At 38.7% G+C, this 20,911-nt stretch overlaps 1 protein-coding gene and 1 pseudogene across 1 annotated transcript in view; both read right to left on the bottom strand.

Annotated features, from left to right (window-relative positions):
- Positions 1 to 20,911, bottom strand: part of STK32B (serine/threonine kinase 32B) — a 429,527-nt gene that overhangs the window by 121,010 nt on the left and 287,606 nt on the right. The window lies entirely within an intron of this gene.
- LOC102475605 (PCNA-associated factor-like) lies at positions 3,321 to 4,191 on the bottom strand (annotated as a pseudogene).

Below are 20,911 nucleotides of genomic sequence, written 5' to 3'. Positions count from 1 at the left end.
TTTTCCCATATTTCTTGTTATCTGGCGGTGATTTCTTGTCATCTGATGGATGGTGTGTTTCTTTTGAATTCTTGAAGTTCAGACTGAATGTTCAGGAGCAAGCAGACAGAGGTGATCTAGAATCTCTTTGCCGTTCTTTTGTGATCACTGGTGCAGCAGATTCAGTAGATATTGAGGAATATTTTAACCATATTAGTATTTGGATGCTTAGCTATAGTGCTCTTAGATCCCTCTAGTTCAATGGAGCCATGTGGAACCTTCTTCTGAAGGCTTGGCCTCTTCTGCCGCTAGCTCATTTGCTGGAGGCTGAATTGTCAGTAGAAAATCTTCATTCCCTGCAATACCTAGTTCGCTGGAGCCATGTGGAAACCTCTTCTGAAGGCCTGGCCTCTTCTGCCTCTGAGCAGCATCCAGTGCTTCAGGAGAAGGTAGGATTATTCAAATTTTGTCCACTCGTCAGGGACACCGGCAGAGCATAGTCAGCATAGCGGCAGGTTCTCCCCAGCAACCACACAGAAGGAACTGAGCACCACAGGTGGAGAGAGAATTTCTCTGCTTATTATTTTTAAACATTTGATCACTATACATCATTTGGCTTGTAAAGAAAATTTGCCCAACATGAAATACACCTCAGACCAGTTCAGTGGAGAATACTATACACGTTCTCATCAACAGGCAATAAACCATTTCTGTGTCCCACAAATGTCTTGCCTGTGTATTTTTCCTCCCAGATTTCCTTCCCTATATTTTTCCGTTCTCTTTCATAGCCTGGCTTGCTTCACTCAGCAATAAATCTACCATATTCGACCACTTTCTATCAAATGCCAGGATCTTGTTTTATGAATAGTATTCCATAGACTAGATGAGCCACACCTTTCCAATCCACTCATCTGTTCCTGAACATTTGGGTTGGTTCCATGTCTTAGCAACTGTGAATAAGGCCATAATAAACAATAATATACAAGCACTTTTCTGACAGCATTCTCCTGTTCTTGGGTAGATAATCAGGATTGGGATTGCTAGATCATATTGTAGTTCTATTTGTAGGTCTTTGAGGAACCTCCATATTGTTTTCCACAGTGGTTGGACCAACTTACATTCCCACCAACAGTGTAGGATAGTTCCCCTTTCACCACAACCCACCAACAGTTACCATTTTTTTGTACTTTTAACCTTCATCATTCTGACAGAGGTTAGTTGGTATCTCATTGTGGTTTTAATCTGCATCTCCTTTATGATAAGGGGTGTTGAGCATTTCCTCAAATGCTTTTTGGCTGTTCATATGTCTTCCTTAGAGAGTTTTTTGTTTAGCTTATTTTCCCATCTTTTAATTGGGTTAATAATTCATTTTTGGGTAAGCCACTTGAGTTTCCTGTGGATTCTGGCTATTAGTCCCTTATCTGAGACATAGTTTACAAAAACATTCTCCCATTCTGAGGGTTATTAATTCACACTAATTAGTGTGTCTTTTGCTGTGCAGAAAATTCTTAATCTGATGTAACCCCACTTGTATATTTTGGGGATTATTGCCTGCGCTTTGGGGAATCTTACTTAAGAAGTCTTCACCTACCCCAATGTCTCCAAGAGTTTCCCAAGTGTTTCCCTCCTGTGGTTTTATAGTTTGAAGTCTTAGGTTCAGATCTTTGATCCATTTTGAGCTGATTTTTTGTTAATGGTGAAATATGGGAATCCAGTTTCATCTTTCTGCAGGTGGATACCCAGTTTTTCCAGAACCATTTGCTAAAGAGGTTTTCCTTTTCCCACTGGATTGACTGGTACCCTTTGTAAAACATTAGCTGGCTGTATATTTTGGGGTTTACTTCTAGGGTGCCTATTCTATTCCATCAGTCCACTTGTCTGTTTTTGTGCCAATACTATGCTGTTTTGATGGTCACAGCTTTATAGTATATTTTTATGTCAGGGAGTGGAATGCTGCTCACCCACTCTCCTTGTGCAGAATTACTTTGGCAATACGAGGCCTTTTATGATTTCAGACAAATTCTATGTTGTCTTTTCTAGATCTGTGAAGAATGTCTCTAGTAATTTTATTGGAATTGCATTTAATATAAAGATCAATTTGGGTAGAGTTGCCATTTTGATTAGACTAGTTCTTCCAATCCAGGAATATGGGATGTCCTTCCACTTTTTTTGTGTGTCATTTTCAGTATCTTTTAAAAGATGTTCATAGTTTTCTTTGTAAAGGTCTTTGACTTCCTTAGTTGGGTTTATCCTTAGGTATCTTATACATTTTGTGGCTATGGTAAAAGGGATTTCTTTCTTCAGTTCTACCTCAGTCAACTTGTTCGTATATAGAAATGGTATAGATCTTTGGATGTTGATTTTGTATCCTGCCACTTTACTTTATTCATTTATTACTTTGAAAAGTTTTTTCATGGAAACCTTTGGGTCTTCTAAATATACCATCATGTCATCTGCAAATAAAGATATTTTCGACTCTTCTTTTCTTTTAGAATGCCTTTGATATTGCTCTCTTTTCTGATTGCATTGGCTAAGACTTCCAGCACTACATTGAAAAGGAGTGGAGAAAGTGGGAAGCCTTGTATAGTACCAGTTTTTATTTATTATTATTAATAATGAACATTTTTTTAATGTGCAAAAATCAAACTCTGCTTTTTGGGACCAGCAGTTAGCGTAATGGCTATGTCGCTGGACTCCCACGTAGTCGACCGCGGTTCAAGTCCCGGACCCGGCGGCTTAAACTCACACCGGGCGCGTGTGCATGTGTGCTCAAGATCCCGAGAAGAGAATGGAGGAGAAGGGATTGTGGCGTGGCCATCCCCCCTGGGGGGCGATTTCTTGCTTTCTGTCTCTCTGTCTCTCTCTGTCTGTCTGGCGAGTGCACGCGCCCTATAGCATAAACCTCTCCAAAAAAAGAGAAAAAAATCAAACTCTGCTTTTTAAAGTAAATAAAAGGAATAACATTATGACACAACTCCAATAGTCAAATGCCAATAAAAATGGCAGCAGTTCAAAGACCTAAGCAAATTTCAAATACGATAGTTCCTAATTAGAACTAAGTAGATTATATTCTAAGTAGATTTTATTTAAACAAGAACAAAAAACTTAATAAAAGATCAAAGAAACCAAATATTGCATGTATTTAATAGTAATCTAAGTAACCATAATTAATCTTATAAAATTTCTAGTTACATAACTTGATTTTGAACAAGTAAATTTAAGCCTCATTTTAAAAATTAAATGCCTATTAATAAAAGCTAATTGTAATACATTTATGCAAATTTATATCTTAGAATACCAGAGTAAACAGGAGACATTAGCCAAAGATGAATAAAAAGGTTCTATTTTTTTTTGTCATCTGTGTCATCAGGTCACAAAGGACAAGCTTTTCTCTTTGCTTTTCCTTAGCCACTGCTTCCTGCCTCTTCAAGAACCTGATTCCGGGGAACCAGCAGTTAGCGTAATGGCTATGTCGCTGGACTCCCACATAGTCTACTGCGGTTCGCATCCCGGACCCGGTGGCTTAAAACTCACGCCGGGCACGTGTGCGTGTGTGCCCAAGATCCCGAGAGGAGAATGGAGGAGAAGGGATTGCAGCATGACCATCCCCCCTGGGGGGTGATTTCTCGCTTTCTGTCTCTCTGTCTCTCTCTGCTTGTCTGGCGAGCGCACGCGCCCTATAGCGCCCCAGGTTCCCAGTGAAAGTGGGATGGGCCCTGCTCACCCGCGAGGAGCGTCCTTCCCTAAGGCAGCAATAAGGGACCTAGTCAACCGCGGTTCGCATCCTGGACCCGGTGGCTTAGAACTCACGCCAGGCGCGTGTGTGTGCGTGCCCAAGATCCCGAGAGGCGAATGGAGGAGAAGGGATTGCGGCATGACCATCCCCTCTGGGGGGTGATTTCTCGCTTTCTGTCTCTATGTCTCTCTCTGTCTGGTGAGCGCACGTGTCCTATAGAGAAAACCTCTAAAAAAAAAAAAAGTTAAAAAAAAAAAGAAAGGAACCTGATTCTGTTTATCAGAATCTTTAGAGGACAGACTGAAGAATTCTCTAATTCCTTTTTGCTACTTGGGAGTTGGGACACACAGACTAGATTCTCTCCTGCATACATATTTTCAGCTTCCCTCTTAAAAAGCAACCATTTTCCTGAAGGCTTAAGAAGCCATCACCTTTCTGTAGGTATCTGGGACTCTGTCTGCCTTAGTTGGCACCATGTTCAGACAGGAGAGAAAAGAACTTCCCAGTCAAGAGTGTGTCTCTAAAGAAGGAGCTGAAAACTCAAAAATCTTAAAATAAGCCAGAAAAGGGCCAGCCCTGTGGGTTAGTGGCTAAGGGATCCAGGCCCCACATAGCTGACTGTAGTTCAGGTCCTGATTTCAGTGACTTGAAAAACATGCCAAGCATGTATGCATGCATGATCAAAATCTCATCAGGCAGTGGTCAATGGAGATGAAAAGAAAAATGGAAAACATCATGACTTGGTCCACTGCTACCTTCCAATGCCACTGCCGTGTCCTCTCCAGCCCATTTTGTGAGCTATAAACTGCAGGGAAGCCCTTGATGGACTGCAGAACCATAGGATCAGCCGTGGGCTTATTGTTGTAGCACCAGATTCTAAGATTCATTGGTTACTCTCCTTGGCTCTGTCTAGACATTGGCTACTGGTTTCTGGAGGTGACCACCCAATGTTGTCCTAGAGATAGTCTGCATCTTCTAAAAAAGACAAAGACTCATTCTGATCTCTTCCAAACCATCAGTGAACGCCTGGTTCTCCTTAAGTTTGCCAATGTTGAAGGTCATCTCCAAGGTCTTTCCTCAAATATCTTTTTAAAGTTCTTACCAGTATATCAAGCTATTAAATTTTTCCTATGTTAAGCCTATACAATTCTTGTAATTTATTTATTTATTTATTTATTTATGTATTTAATAGAGACTTTTGCTATAGGGCATGTGAACTTTCTAGAGAGACAGAGAGAGAAGGAGAGAGAGAGACAGGAAGTGAAAAATTACACCCACCCCCAGGAAGGATGGACATACTGCAATCCCCTCTCCTCCATTCTCCTCTCAGGATTTTAGGCATGTACGCACACATATCTGGCATGCCCCCTTTTTTTTTTTTACATTTATCTTTTTTTTTCTGAAATGTTTTAAAATTAATTAATTTATATTCATCACCTTAGCATTGTCACAGCATATAAAATGTGGTTTCCTATCCAGAATGCACTGCATAGTAACTTAATCATGCATGTTATCCTCAATCATTTTCCATTTCTAGTTATATACACCTATGTTTGACCCTCTGCCTTTTCCCACCCTCTTTTCACACTATCTCTGGTGTCTATAGTAGTCTCCCATTCTTTTTCCTCCCACATTTTATTGATCACACAATTTCTTAAATAATTTAACTACTTTCAATAGCAAGTTCAGCTGGTAATTTCAAGAAAAGCAGTTTTGAATTGGTAAGGAAATTTGCTTAGAACTTAAAGCCTGGAAACAGGTATTTTGTTCAAGTAGTAGGTACATGAATCTATTGACAGCTCAAGACAAGATAAAAACTCTTAAAACTGTACAAAAAAGCCTAGAAGAAAAAGCAGCAATATTTTAGTCAAAAGTCACAAGATGCTATTTCACCAGTTCTGTCTCATGTACTTAATCGATCTTCTGTTGTGGTTCAATCTTCTCAATTGAATTTTGGGATATAATATTCAACTCCAGACTTGTCCCTATAATTAAGTTGTCCATTTTCTTAGTTTTTGAACTCTTATTTCTGTGCATCTGCATTTAATTTTTCTGACATAGCACTCCCTTAAGAACTTCTTGGAGATCTGGTCTGGTGCTGGTAAATTCTTTCAGGTTTTGTTTATCTGAGAATGTTCTTGTCTTTTCTTCCCATATGAAGGATAATCTTGCCGGGTATAGTATTCTTGGTTGAAATTGCTTTTCCCTTAATACTTTGAATATTTTCCCATTCTTTCCTCACTTACATTGTTTCCAATGAGAGGTCTGCCATTAGTCTGATGGGACACCCTTTGTAGGTAACTTGCCGTTTTTCTCTTGCCAATCTCAGTATCTTGTCTTTGTCTGTGGTTTTGGTCAATCTGGCTATAATGTGTCTTGGAGAAGATCTTCTTGGGTCGATTCTATTTGCAGTCCTTTGTATTTCTTGGGACTAGTGCCTCTCTAGGTTTGGAAAGTTTTCTTGCAGGATTTCATGGACTAGATTATCAATGCCCTTATGAGTCTCTTCACCTCCGGGATGCCAATTATCCGGATGTTTGGACATTTGATGATATCTAGTACTTCTCATATGTTATTCTCAAATTTTTTGGCAATTTTCTCAGGCTTTGTGGTGGATTTTTTTAGGCCAACAATTTTCTTTTTTACGTCTGAGAGTCTATTTTCTGTATGATCTAATCTGCTTTTCATACCTTAAAGGGAGATTTTTGACTTCCTGTATTATGGCCTTCATCTCTAACATTTCCACTTGATTCTTTTGTAAAGTGTGTAATTCCTCTTTCAGATCTTGCAAGAATTTCCTCACATCCTGGAACTTGTCAGCTTTTTTCCCTTTCTCTTCTGCACTTCATTGTCTCTCTTCTCTTCCATCTCTGTTAGCTTCACCATTATGAATGTTCTAAATTCTTTATCAGACATTTCTATGATTGTGATTGAACTATCTGTGGATGAAGAGGAATTATCTTTTCCCTTGTAGGAGAGGTATTTTCTTGTTTTCCCATATTTCTTGTGGCCCTGAGGTGATTTCTAGTCATCTGATGGATGGTGTGTTTCTTCCCACACGCTCAATCTGAGTGTCCAGGAGCGTGCAGAAAATGAAAAAGAGAGAGAGAAACGACAGCAATGAAAACAACCAAGAAACAAAAAAAAAGAAGAAAAAAAAACAAAAAAAAGTTTTTTTTAAAAAAAAGCAAAAATTAGAAAACCTTGTGGCACACAATCACTACTTCTCCAGAGCCATGAAGGTGTCTTCGGACATCCTGCTCCCTTGCCTCTCCTGGGTTGGGAGGAGGAGAGGGGATAATTAACAAGATAAAGGGAAGGGAGAGGCTGGAATCCAAGAAAATGCTTTACGTTAAAAAGTTTTAAAAGGACAAAATTACAAAAAAAATGAGAAGACAAAGACAGAGGTAGAGAGAGACAGAAACAGAGAGAGATAGGAGGCTAGAAAGGCTTTCTACCACTCGAGTTTGTGGGCTGGAGGTTGAATTATCAGTGGAAAATCCATTTTGCTTATTCCCCTGAAATCACTAGTTCTCAGGAGCCATGAAGGAGTCTTCTCTCTAGCACCAGTTTTTAGTGGAAAAGCTTTCAGCTTTCCCCCACTCAGTATAATGTTAGCTATAGTTTTTTCATATATGGCTTTTATTGTGTTGAGAAATGACCCTTCTATGCCAATCTTGCTACAAGTTTTAGTCTTGAACGTATGCTGTATTTTATTAAAAGCTTTCTCTGCATTGATTGAAATTATCATAAGGTTTTATCTTTCTTTCTGTTAATATGGTGCATTATGTTTATGGTCTTGCATACGTTGAACCACCCTTGCATCCATGGAATAAAACCTACCTCATTGTAATGTTTAATTGATTTTACATGTTGTTGAATACTATAAAAAGAAGTATCTTGTTGGGAATTTTTGCATGTATATTCATCAGAGATATTGATCTGTAGATTTCCTTTTTTGTCACACCTTCATTGTTTTGGGAATGAGGATGATGGAGGCTTCATAAAATAAATTTGGGAGGCTTCCTTCCTTTTGGATCTTTAGAAATAATTTGAGTACAATGAGGGTTAACTCTTCCTTAAAAGTTTTGTAGAATTAAGAGGTGAAGACATCAGGATCTGGGCTTTTCTTTGTTTGGAGGTTATTTATTACTGATTCAAGTTCATAGCTTGTTATGGGTCTATTTAGGCTTTCTATGTCCTCCTGATTCAATCTTGGTAGATTATATACATACAGAAATTTGTCTATCTCCTCCATGTTCTCATTTGTTTACATATAGTTGCTCATAATATCCTCTAATAATGTTTTGTATTTCTAGTGTGTATGTGGTAATATGGCATGTTTCATTCCATATTTATCTGGTTTCTTTCTTTCTTCTTAATCAATCTGGCTAATGGTGTGTCGATCTTGTTAATCTTTTCAAAGAACCAACTTTTGCTTTAATTTATTTTCTATGTAGTTTGTTTATTTTCTTTTTCATTTACTTCTGCTTAAATCTTTATTATTTCTTTTCTCCTGACATTTTTGGGATTTTTGTTTGTTCTTGTCTATTTACCATCTTTCTATCTTTTTCTAATTGCTGTGAATTTCCATTTTAAGTTGTGTTTCTTATAGGCAACAGATAGAGGGTTTCTCCTTTTGTTTTGTTTTGTTTTGCTTTTTTTTTTTTTAATCCATTCAGCCAGTCTGTGTCTCTTGATTGGGAAATTTAATCCATTAGTGTTCAATGTCATTATCAATATTTCTGGACCTGTTCATTGAGTGAGCCATTTTCTTGGTTGTTTTTTTTGTTGTTGTTCTCTTATATCTATCTGTCTGACTAGTTTTCCTGGTATAGCACTTCCTTCATGTCTTGATGGGGTGGGGAGGGACAAAAGGCCTTCAGGACTTCTTGAAGAGCTGGTATAGAGTTGGTAAATATTTTCAGGTTTTGTTTATCTAAGAATGCTTTTATCTTTTTTTTCCGATATGAAGGGTAATCTTGCCAGGTATAATAATCTTGTTTAAAAACTGTTTTTTTTCCTCACTTAAAAAAATTATTTCTTTCTATTTCTATTTCTTTTATACATTCAATCATGTTACTTAGCTTACAAAGTGAATATTCCAACATGTGTACAGTTCTCACTAGTCCAGTTCACCATTCTAGAAAGTTATCTTCAATAGATAATAATCCACTTCTTTATCCCATAAATTCCTTGCCTCTCTATTTTTCTCCTTAATGTCCTTCCTCAGACTCTACTCCTTCACCCATCACCCATCCTCTTCCCACACTGTATCTGGTATTCATAACCATTTACTTAGTTTCTATAACCTTTAGTCATTCAGTTTTGGCTGTACAGTGGGGACACTCGATATATTTTAAGTGGATGCATACAATGTCTCTCCTTCATTGCTTGACTTGCTTCACTTAGCAGTAAATCTTCCATATTCATCCACTTTATGTCAAAATCCAGAGTCTTTTTTTTTAATGGCTGAGTGTATGTGCCACAGTTTTTCAACCCAGTCATCTGTTCGTGGGCATTTGGGCTGGTTCCATGTCTTAGCAAGCATGAATAATGCAACAATAAACATGGATATGTAAGCACTTTTTGGATTAAGAATTCTGTCTGTTGGGTAGATACCAAGAAGTGGGATTGCTAGATCATATAGAAGTTCTATTTGAATATCCAAATTATTCTCCAGAGTGGCTAGACCAATTTACATTCCCACCAGCAGTGTAGGAGAATTCTCCTTTCACCACACCCCCGTGCATCTCCCTTACAATGAGAGATGCTGAGCATTTTTTCATGTCTTTTGGCTAGTTGTATGTCTTCCTAGAAAGTGGTTTTTTTCAACTCATTCTCTTATCTTTTAATAGGATTAATTATCTTTTTTTTTTAGGACAGCTGCTTGAGTTCGTTGTGTATTCTGATTATCAGTCCCTTATCTGATGCATAGTTTACAAAAATCTTTTCCCATTCTGAGGGCTGTGGATTTACTAACTACTGTATCTTTTGCCATGCAGAAACATCTTAATCTAATGTAATCCCACTTGTCTATTTTTGGGATTATTGACTGTGCTTTGAGGGTCTTATTTAAGAAGTCTTTGCTTACCCCAATATCTCCCAGAGTTTCCCCAGTGTTTTCCAGGAGCAGTTCTATAGTTTTAGATCTTATGTTTAGATCTTTGTTCCACTTTTAGTTGATTTTTGTCAAAGTTGAGAGGTAGGGGGTTCAGATTTATCTTTCTGCAGGTGGATACCCAGTTTTTCCAGCACCTTTTGCTAAAGGGATTTTCCTTTCCCCATGGGATTTACTGGTATCCTTTGTCAAAAATCAGTTGGCTGTATGTCTGAAAGTTTATTTCTGGGGACTCTATTCTGTTTCATTGATCCACCTGTCTATTTCTATGCCAATACCATGCTGTTTTGATTATCACAGCTTTATAGTGTATTTTTGGGACAGGGCGTGAGATGCCAACCACTCCACTCTTCTTTGTGCAGGATTGCTTTGGCAATACGAGGTCCTTTATGATTCCGTACAAATTGTATGATTGTCTTTTCTAGATCTATGAAGAATGTCACTGGCACTTTGATTGTGATTGCATTACATTAAATATGTAGGTTAATTTGGGTAGAATTGCCATTTTGATTATATTAATTCTTCCAATCCAGGAACATGGGATGTTCTTCCACTTTTTTCTGTTATTTTCAATTTCTTTTTTAGCTTCTTGTAGTTTTCCTTTTGGAGGTCTTTAACTTCTTTGGTTAGGTTTATTCCTAGGTATCTTATACGTTTTTTGGCTATGGCAAATGGAATAACTTTTTTTAGTTCTATCTCAGTCTGCCTGCTGTTCGTATATAGATATGCTGGTATCCCATAAATTCCTTGCCTCTCTATTTTTCTCCTTAATAGATTTATGTATGTTGATTTCATATCCTGCAACTTTACTGTATTCATATATTACCTCCAGGAATTTTTTCATGGATACCATTGGGTCTTCTATGTATACAATCATGTCATCTTCGAATAGAGATAGTTTTACCTCTTCTTTTCCTATTTCAATGTCTTTTATTTTATTCTTGCTTCTGATTGCATTGGCGATGACTTCCAGTACTATACTGAAAAGGAGTGATGAAAGTGGGCATCCTTGTTTTGTAACAGTTTTTAGTGGAAAAACTTTCAGTTTTTCTCCTTTCAGGATAATGTTCACTATGGGTTTTTCATAGATAGCTTTTATTGTGTTGAGAAATGGCCCTTCTATGCCAATTTTGCTGAGTCTTGACCATGAAAGGATTTTGTATCCTATCAAATGCTTTATCTGCATCAGTTGATATGATCATATGGTATTTATCTTTTTGTTAACATGGTGTATTACATTTATGGTTTTATGTATGTTGAACCAAGCTTTTATCCTTGGAATAAAACCTACGTGGCCATGATGTATAATCTTTTTTATATGTTGTTGGATACAATTTGCTAGTATCTTGTTGAGAATTTCTGTGTCTATATTCATTAGAGATATTGGTCTATAGTTTTCCTTCCTCATCCTGTCCTTTTTTGTTTTGTTGATAAGGGTGATGAAGGCTTCATAGAATGAATTTGGGAGAGTTTCACCCTTTTGTATCGTTAGAAATAACTTGAGCAGAATGAGGGTTAACTCTTCTTTAAATGTTTTGTAGAATTCAGAGGTGAAGCCATCAGAAACAGGGCTTTTCTTTGTTGGGAGGTTATTTATTACTGATTCAATCTCCTGGCTTGTTATGGGTCTATTCAGACTTTCTATATCCTCCTGCCTCAATCCTGATAGATTATATGCATCCAGGAATTTGTCCATCTCATCCAGATTTTCTTGCGTGTTAGCATATAGTTGTTCATAGTATCCTCTAATGATGTTTTGTATTACTATTATGTCTGTTGTTATATTGCCAGGTTCATTTCAAATTTGATTTACCTAGTTCCTTTCTCTCTTCTTCTTAGTAAGTCCTGCTAGTGGTGTATCAATTATCTTTTCAAAGAATCAGCTTTTGCTTTTATTTATTTTCTGTATAGTTTATTTTATACTTCAATTATTTCTGCTCAGATGTTTATTATTTCTTTTTTCCTGGAGATTTTTTGGATTTTTATTTATTTATTTATTTGCTGTTGCTTTTCTAATTCTCTCAGGTACGATGTCAGGTGATCTATTTGCCTTATTTACAACTTCTTTTGTGCACTAGTTGCTATGAACTTCCCTCTTATGACTGCTTTTGCAGTGTCCCAAAGATCATGGAAACTCGTGTCCTAATTGTCATTGGCCTTCATTAATCTTTTTATTTCAGTTTTAATTTCTTCAGTAGTTATGAAGTCATTCAAGGGTAGGCTATTTAGTTTCCATGTATTTATGTATTTTTGAGGATTTCTCTTGGAATTAAAATCAAGTTTGATTCCATCATGATCGGAGAGGATGCTGGATATAGTTTCTATGCCTTTGAATCTGTAGAGGCTGGCTTTGTGCCTTATCATTGTGGTCAATCTTCAAAAAGGTTCCATGTTGAGGTCAGAAAAGGTAACATCTCATGGTTTTCAAGTGGAAAGTTCTATAGATACCTATTAAGGCCATTTGATTTATGGTATCATTTAGATCCTTTACCTCTTTACTTATTTTTTGTCTAGATGATCTGTCCAGAGGAGATAGTGGAGTGTTGAGGTCTCCAACAATTAGCGTGTTGCAGCCTATCTCTCCTTTTAGGTCTAGCAGTCTTTCCTTCACATATTTGGGTGCTCCTATGTTAGATGCATATTTATTAGCATTGTATCTTCTTTATGGATTAACCCTTTAACTATAATATAGTGTCCTTCTTTGTCTCTTTGAACAGTTTTTTTTTTAAAGCCTATCTTGTCAGAAATTAGTATCGTTACTCCAGTTTTTATTTATTTATTTATTTGGTTCCCATTTGCATGGAATACCTTTTTCCAGCCCTTCACTTTTAGTCTTTGTGGGTTTCTGTTTGTTTGTTTGTTTTTCCCATTCAACCAGTCTCCCATTCTCTTGATGGGAGAATTTAATCCATTAACATTCAATGTTATTATCGCTATTTCCAGATTTGTCCCTACCTTTAAGTTGCCATTGTTTTGGTTGTCTTTTATTCCCTTATTTTTGGCTGTTCATTCTTAGTTTTCCTGGAACAGGACTCTCTTTAGAGTTTCTTGAAGAGCTGGTCTGGTGTTGGCAAATTCAGGTTTTGTTTGTCTGAAAAGATTTTAAACTTTTTTTCCCCATATGAAGGATAATCTTGCTGGATATAATAATCTTGCTTGAAATTGTTTCTCTCTTAACACTCTCAGTATGTCTTCACATTCTTTCATTGTTTGCATTGTTTCTATTGAAAGGTCCAGAGTTAGCCTGATGGGATGACCTTTGTAAGTCACTTGTCATTTCTCTCTTGCCAATTTTAGTATCTTGTCTTATCTGTGGGCTTGGCCGTCTGGCTAAGATATGACTTGCGGAAGATCTTCTTGGGTTGATTCTATTTGGAGTCCTTTGTATTTCTTGGGTCTGGATGTGTGAGTCCTTCTCTAGACTTTGAAATTTTTCTTCCAGGATTTCATGAAATAGATTTTCAATGCCCTTATTAGTTTCTTCACCTTCTGGGATACCAATTATTCAGATGTTTGGACATTTAATGAAGTCTAGTATTTCTTGTATATTATCTTTTTGTTGTTGTTGTTATTTTCTCTATCTTTTCAGTGCTTTTTTTTTTCTAGGTCAGAGGTTTTATCTTCTATGTCAGAGACTGAATCTTCAGTATTGTCTAATTGACTTTTTTTTTTCTTTTTTTGGAGAGGTCTTTGCTATAGGGCGCGAGCGCTCGCCAGACAGACAGAGTGAGACATAGAGACAGAAAGTGAGAAATCACCCCCCAGGGGGGATGGTCACGCCGCAATCCCTTCTCCTCCATTCTTCTCTCGGGATCTTGGGCACGTACGCACACGCGCCCTGCGTGAGTTTTAAGCCACCGGGTCCGGGAGTGAACCGTGGTCGACTACATGAGAGTCCAGTGACATAGCCGGTACACTAACTGCTGGTTCCCTCTAATTGACTTTTAATACTTTCATGAGAGTTTTTGATTTCCTGTATTAGAGACTTCATCTCTAATAGCTTCATCTGATTCTTTCTTTGAGTGTCTGTTTCTTCTTCCATATCCTGGAAGGACTGCCTAATCTGTAGCTCGTTGTCTCTCTCTCTCTCTCTCTCTTTTTTTTTTTCTGTTCCAATTCATAGAGTTTTGTCACCATGAATGTTCTAAATTCTTTCTCTGACAGTTCAGTAACATTTTCAGGTTTTTTCAAGAGATGGAGAAGAGTTATTGTTTTCTTTTGATGGAGATGTATTTCTTGGTTTATTCAGACCTGAGGCTCTTCTTCTATTTTTAGCCATTGGGAGATGTATTAAACTTTGGATAATACCATTTTGGAAAATGTTTCTTTGACTAGGAACAAGTGTGCTTCCCCTTTTCTGTGAACTGAGGTGTGCCTAATTCTTTTTCTGCTGTGTTTTGCAATATGGTCTGTACAGGAGGAGTCTTCTATTCAAAAGTCTGAACAGAAGTCTCTCTTTTTTTATTTTTTCGGTTGTATCTTTTATTATTTATATTTATATATATTTTATTATTATTCATACATTAAATCACTATACATAATTTAGATTGTGAAGAGACTTTACCCAGCATGATATACACCTCAATACAGCTGTTAATACCACCATACACATCCTCATCAACAGATAATAACCTTATCTGTGTCCTACAAGTGTCTTACCTCTCCATTTTCCCCCCAAATTTCCTACACTCTTCCCCTCTCACACTCTCTTTCTACTTTGTCTCTAGTGTCCATTACAATTTTTAATACTTTTATGTTCTCCAGTCTTTCAGTCTCTACCATAGAGTGTGGACAATCAGTATATGTTAATTGGAGACATGCAATGTCTCTCTTTCATAACCTAATTTGCTTCACTCAGCAACAAATCTTCTGTATTCATCCACTTTCTATCAAATTCCAGGGCCTTATTGTTTTATGGCTGTATAGTATTCCATGGAGTATATGTGCCACAATTTTTCAATCCATTCATCTGTTTGAAAAAAATGATTAACACAATTAAAAGATGGGAAAATGAGCTTAATAAACAACTCTCTAAGAAAGACATATGAATAGTCAAAAAAGTGTATGAAAAAATGCTCAATATCCCTCATTGCAGATCAAAACCACAATGAGATACCACCTAACCCCAGTCAGAATGGCGAAAATTAAAAAAACAAATAATGATAAGTGCTAGAGGGGATGTGGTAAAAGGGGAACACTCCTACACTGTTGGTGGGAATGTAAATTGGTCCAGTCACTCCTTTTTTGCAGGTGATTAAATAAAAGGTAGGATCCCAGGAAGTCTCACAATACCAGGGTATTTGAAAACTGTGATTCTAGACCTGTCTAGCCCTTCTTGGTATGTGGAGGATAAACAGGAGATGACAAAGATGGAGGAGAAAAGAGTAAGAAAGGAAATAAATAAAAGTCATGTGCCACGCACTAGTGTGGCGTGCAATTTTACCAGGGGTCTGGACATGGACTGGGCTTTGCTGGAGAGCTGACAGCAGTCCTGTGGGGTAAGGAGAAGTGGGAAATCAACAAAAGAAAGAAGAAAAAAAAAAGCCTACCTTGCTAACAGAGAGAGGGTATCTGGGATTGGGGGCCCTGGAGCTGGAGCTGGAGCTGGAGAGCTCTGTCTCAGTGTTCCTTAGGCCTGAGGGCTGGAGATGGAAGTGGCAAAAATGTTTTTCATTAATACTTTTACTATATTTCCCCATTTATTCCTTGCCTGCACTGTTTCCAGCTAGAGGTCCAGTGTTAATCTGATGGGATAAGTTTTGTAAGTAACTGATGTTTCTCTCTTGCTAATTTTAGTATCTTGTCTTTGTCTGTGGTTTTGGGCAATCTCGCTATGATGTGCCTTGGAGAAGATCTTCCTGGGTTGATTCTATTTGGGGTCCTTTGTATTTCTTGGGTCTGGATATTTAAATCCCTCTCTAGGTTTGGAAAGGTTTCTTCCAGGATTTCATGGAATAAGTTATCAATACCATTATTATTTTCTTCACCTTCTGAGATATCAATTATCTAGATGTTTGGACGCTTACTGGTTATCTAATAATTCTCATATGCTGTCCTCATTTTTCTCAGTTGTTTCCTCAATCTTTTTGATAATTTTTTTCTAGGTCAGAGGTTTTTGTTTTCTACATTTGAGATTTGATCTTCTGTGTGATTTAATCTGCTTTTAAAACTTTCGAGGGAGGTTTAATTTCCTGTATCACAGTCTTCATCTCCAACAATTCTGTTCGATTCTTTTTTATGGTATCTATTTCTTCTTTCAAGTGGTGAATCATCTCTTGGAGCTTGTTTGTCTTTTTTCTCTTGCATCTCATTTAGTTGTGTCACTATAAATATTCTGAATTGTTAGCTGACATTTCCACGAGTTCCATTGTGTTGTCTGTGGATGATGAAGAATTGATGTTTTCATCTGGCGGAGATATTTTGTTGGTTGCCCATGTTTCTTGTGTCTCTGCAATGGTTTCTAGTCATCTAGTGATTTATGTATTCCTTCCTAAATTCTTAGAGTTAATTCTGAGCATTCAAAGGTGTGCAGGAGTGGGTGATTGGCAATCTCTCTGCTGTTCTATTTCCCTAATGCTCACCAGCAACATGTATGGTTGTCACTGGTTGGGGATGATTCAAAGTCCTTCCTGTTTCTATAGAACAGGTGTGCCTGAGACTGAGCTGCTGGGCTTTAGTTCAGGAACAGAGAAGGGATTGCAAGTCATATGCTTCAGAAAACACTGAAGTCTTAGAATTCAGAGGCTCATGGCAGGGGATAAGACAGTCTCTTTGCAGCTCAGTCTCCCTGCACAGGAAGAGATGACTAGATGAAGTAGGGAGAGACGAAAAGTCTTCTCAAAGTCCCAAACAACACACCTGAGAGTTCAAAGGTGAGTGGGGAAGGGGATGAGCTGCGAGTCTCTGCTGTACAACCTCTAGCCATGAGCATCCTGGTATATTTTTCTACTCTTTTATTTGCTACCTTTTGTATCACAAGGGCCAGAAGAGAGAAAATCATATTTAATGACTTCCTTGCAGCTATAATTCCAGGTAGGATTTAGGTCCTGCTCACAAGATGTAGTTAGGTGAGGTTTGGTGAAAGCAGCTGAAGAGGTGACTATCAAACCCAGAGTGCTAGAGTCAGAATTCAAGGCCCAGGTAGGTATCACCTCAAGACCCACTGTCCTTCCACTTCATTAAGCTGCCTTTTCTGAGGGCAATGAAGCTCCAACAGGTAGAATGAACTAAGGATATTCAGCTGCCTGGTAACAGTGCTGCCTCCACCAGATAATGGGGGTTGGGGGGGACCACTGCCTTCTCTACCATGGCCCTAACTCATTCCAGCACATAAAACTCCCCTCCAGACAAGTGTTTTTCAGACCACATTTGTCTCCTGCCCAGTATCAATCACTATTCTGGGAAAAGTGAGCAATTAAGGTTGTTCCCATAAGGCAGCGATGGCATTGGGAGCCACTGTTAGCAGGAACATAGAAAGGAACGACTGCCTCTCACTTGTGATTTCTATGAAGGGGAATCTGACCTAAATATATACTCTCAGCCTCTTTCCACCTCTCCACTCTCTGTAGTAGTCTGTTCAGGTTATGATAATAAAATATCCTAGATAGTGATTTTAAACAATAGACATTTTTTTCTCTCAGCTCTGGAGGCTGGTATCTGCCAAGGTCAAGGTACCAGCTCTAGTTAGTACACTCTTCCTGGCTCATAAATGAGTTTCTCATTGCATCTTCACGAGATGGAAGGACTCACCCCAGGGTCTCTCTGGGACCTCTTTTATAAGAACACTAATCTCATGCATGAGGGTTCTACCTCATGACCTAATTACTTCCTAGCCTCCATCCTCTGATACCATCACATTGGGGGCTAGCTTTCAACCTGTGAGTTTTTTTGGGGGGACACAAATATTTATACCATAGCACTCCTTGCCAAGGGAGGTGCAATGATTATGTGAAGGGTAAATTTGGGTGAAAAATATACTCAGCCTAGCTCTTTCCAGGTTCTCTTACCAGGAATGGGACCTCTCTTATGGTTCTTCAAGCTCTTGGTTTTTACTAGGGCAGTCCTGTATATTACCCAGGTGGAGGGTCTAGATGGTAAATCCACTCTGTGTGAGTGCTGAGGTAGGAAATTGCTTCTGACTCTCATATAAAGCCATGCCTTTCTCTCTCTCTCTCTTTTTTTATTTTTTATTTTTGCTATAGGGCATGTGTGCTCACTAGAAAGAGAGAGGCAGAGAGACAGAAAGTGAGAAATCACCCCCCAGGGGGGATGGCCACGCTGCAATCCCTTCTCCTCCAAGATCCTATCGGGATCTTGGGCATGCACGCACACAGGCCCGGCGTGAGTTTAAGCTACTGTGTCCAGGACTCCAACCCCGATCAGATACATGAGAATCCAGCAACATAGCCATTACGCTAACTGCTGGTCCCAAGCCATGCCTTTCTCAACAATGAAGGTAATAATCTTAACCTCTATCTGCAAATTTCTTCTTTTTTACTGATTAATATCCTATAAAGGTGTTATTCCCCCTTCAAATTCACATATTGAAGTCTGAATTCCCAGAATCTGGGGATGTGATCTTATCTGAAAGTAGAGTTGTTGCAGATATCATTCGTTATGATGATAATACTGTTATAGAGTGGGCCCCTAATCCACTATAACTGGTGTCCTTATGAAAGGGGAAAATTTGAATACAGACACGCACACTGTATGAAGATTGGAGTTATGCTATTACAAACTAGAAACTACCACGAGCTAGGAAAGAAGCCTGGAATAGATGCTTCCCTGGAGACTGTGGAGGTTGTATAACCTAACACCTTGATCTTGTACTTCCAGGCTTCATAATCATGAAACAATGCATCACTGTTGCTTAAGCCTCTTGGTTTTTGGTACTTTGTCATAATATCCCTAGGAAATATGCGAGCCATTTATTGGGGGCCCCAGAGTCACTCACCTGGTCATTAGGACTTTATGCACCTCCCAGACCCTGCCCTCTCTTCCTACTATAATAAAAATCTCCCTTCCCAGAGGCCTCCTGAAAAGAATCCCAAGGACACCTAGAATAGATTTAAACTACAGCCCTATGCTTTATCCTTAAGCTCTTGGAAACCCATCTAGAATAATCTCATCCACTATTGGCTCCTCAGACTTGGCAAAAACACCAATGTGTCCCAACTTGTCTGGATGTCTTCCCCCTTTTTGCCTTCTCAGCTGCTTCAATTCTTGCATTGAATGCATCGTAAAAAACACATGTTCAGTTTTTTAATTTCCTGGAGGCTCTTTCTCCTGAAATGCATGGCTAGCATAGGAAATGTTTTGCTGAGGGAAAAGGGAATGTTGATGTTGTGGTAACTATTTGATGTGAGTCCAGTTAATGACAGTTCTAAAATACAGAGTATTAACAGATACCGAGGTGTGGCAAGGTCAACAGATCAGGGGACAATTGCAATGGAAAAGACAGCTTTTTGCTCACAGTTCACAAGAGAAGGGAGTGCACCACACCATGGCGAAGGGTTGAGGGCATAAACTGAAGCACTAGGGTTGGTCAGGAGGTGGAGAGGAAATGTGAGCTAGAGCCTTTATTGTGGTTTCTGTGGAAAGATTATTCCTTAACATAACATCCTACTCTTAGTTTATGGTTGCAATATCTTAATCTGTCTAGAGATAACAAATTTGAATTACTTTTCTTTAAAGTGGTATTCCTTCTTCTATCCTGAATTAGTTCTTTCATTCGTGTCATTTTTTTTCTTATGTGTGGGTGAGGCAGGGTAAGAGGGTTAGGACAGGCTACTTCATATAATTTCTGTGGTATAGGTACTATCCCTAGTTGTCAGGCACCTGGGGTAATGGGGCAGATGTTTAGTGGCCCAGAGTGTACAACTGCCTTAAGAGTATGTTTGGCGGTGTGGACTGTGGGTTGGTTGATTTGTGTTTGAAAAGCACAACCCTGGTCAAGTTGTTTTTCATTTCTAGGACTGGCTCACTCTGAGTAGAAGTCCTCTGGTCAGCAAGATTCTAGAGATCAAAGCATTAGAATACAGAAAACAAAAGAAATGGTTTGGACAATGAGAAAAACAAATTCTTTCTGATGATTGTGGCTAGTGTGTGTCCTGTTGCTGAAAATACAAGTCTGAGTTTCTAGGTTTCTGATCCCAATATGCCTATCCACACTGTGAGCAAAGAGTGTGCTCCTCTTAATGCTGTACTACAAACACTCTGTTGACCCTACTTATGCATACATCCCCTCTTCCAGGAAGCTCTCCCTCTCTGCAGCCTTGGCTTGATGACCTGCTCCTCCATAGACCCACCCTTGCACTGTTCTAGCATGGATCCTGCTGGGTTGTCATATCCTGTTTGTTTCTGGCCCAACTTATTGTACCTCAAATTGTCTGCTAATGCTATATCTTTTCAGCTCACCATATGACTGTACCATACAACCACCTGGAAACTGGAAACTAAAAATCCTGGTATTCTGTAATGTCCTGCAAGATGAGCCTCTGAAGATAAGGATTTGGGACTGGTACTTCTTAATGTTCTCCAGGTGATGTGAAACTGTGACTGAGAACCACCACCCAGACCATGAAGTCCTTGACCACAGGACTCTGTGCCCACTGGTCACCTGGTACAGTGTTTGGCCTATGGGATGTCTGTGATAAGGAAAGGACCACTTTGTTGAATATAGAAGAGGACAAGCACTACCTCCTCCTTGTTACTCTCAATGCACTCGAACTAGAGTCCTCAATGACACAAGGGCAAAATGTAGGCGCTTCCCTCTGCCTTTGACTTTTCTCTCTTTGCCCATTTTTAGAGAAATAGAGCTTCCCAGATGAAAACACTCACCTGCCTACCTGTGCATGTGGTTCCTTCCATTTCCACTGGTCTCCAACATCAATCCTCATAGTAGGCAATTGTGTTAATAGCCTTAATTCTTCACTCCTCTCTGGATCATTCCTGTTGTCATGTAACATTGCTGTGTCCTCCCCCTCTGACTAGCTTTAGCTGAATGACTCACTTTGACCACTGGGATGGTAGCAAACATGACACAGGCAGAGACACGAGTAATTGGGCTTTCCCTA

This window comes from Tupaia chinensis, unplaced genomic scaffold, assembly GCF_000334495.1.
Source record: "Tupaia chinensis unplaced genomic scaffold, TupChi_1.0 Scaffold141490_1, whole genome shotgun sequence".
NCBI lineage: Eukaryota > Metazoa > Chordata > Mammalia > Scandentia > Tupaiidae > Tupaia > Tupaia belangeri.
Note: the sequence above shows the minus strand (reverse complement) of the source record. Positions and strands in the feature narration are given on the sequence as shown.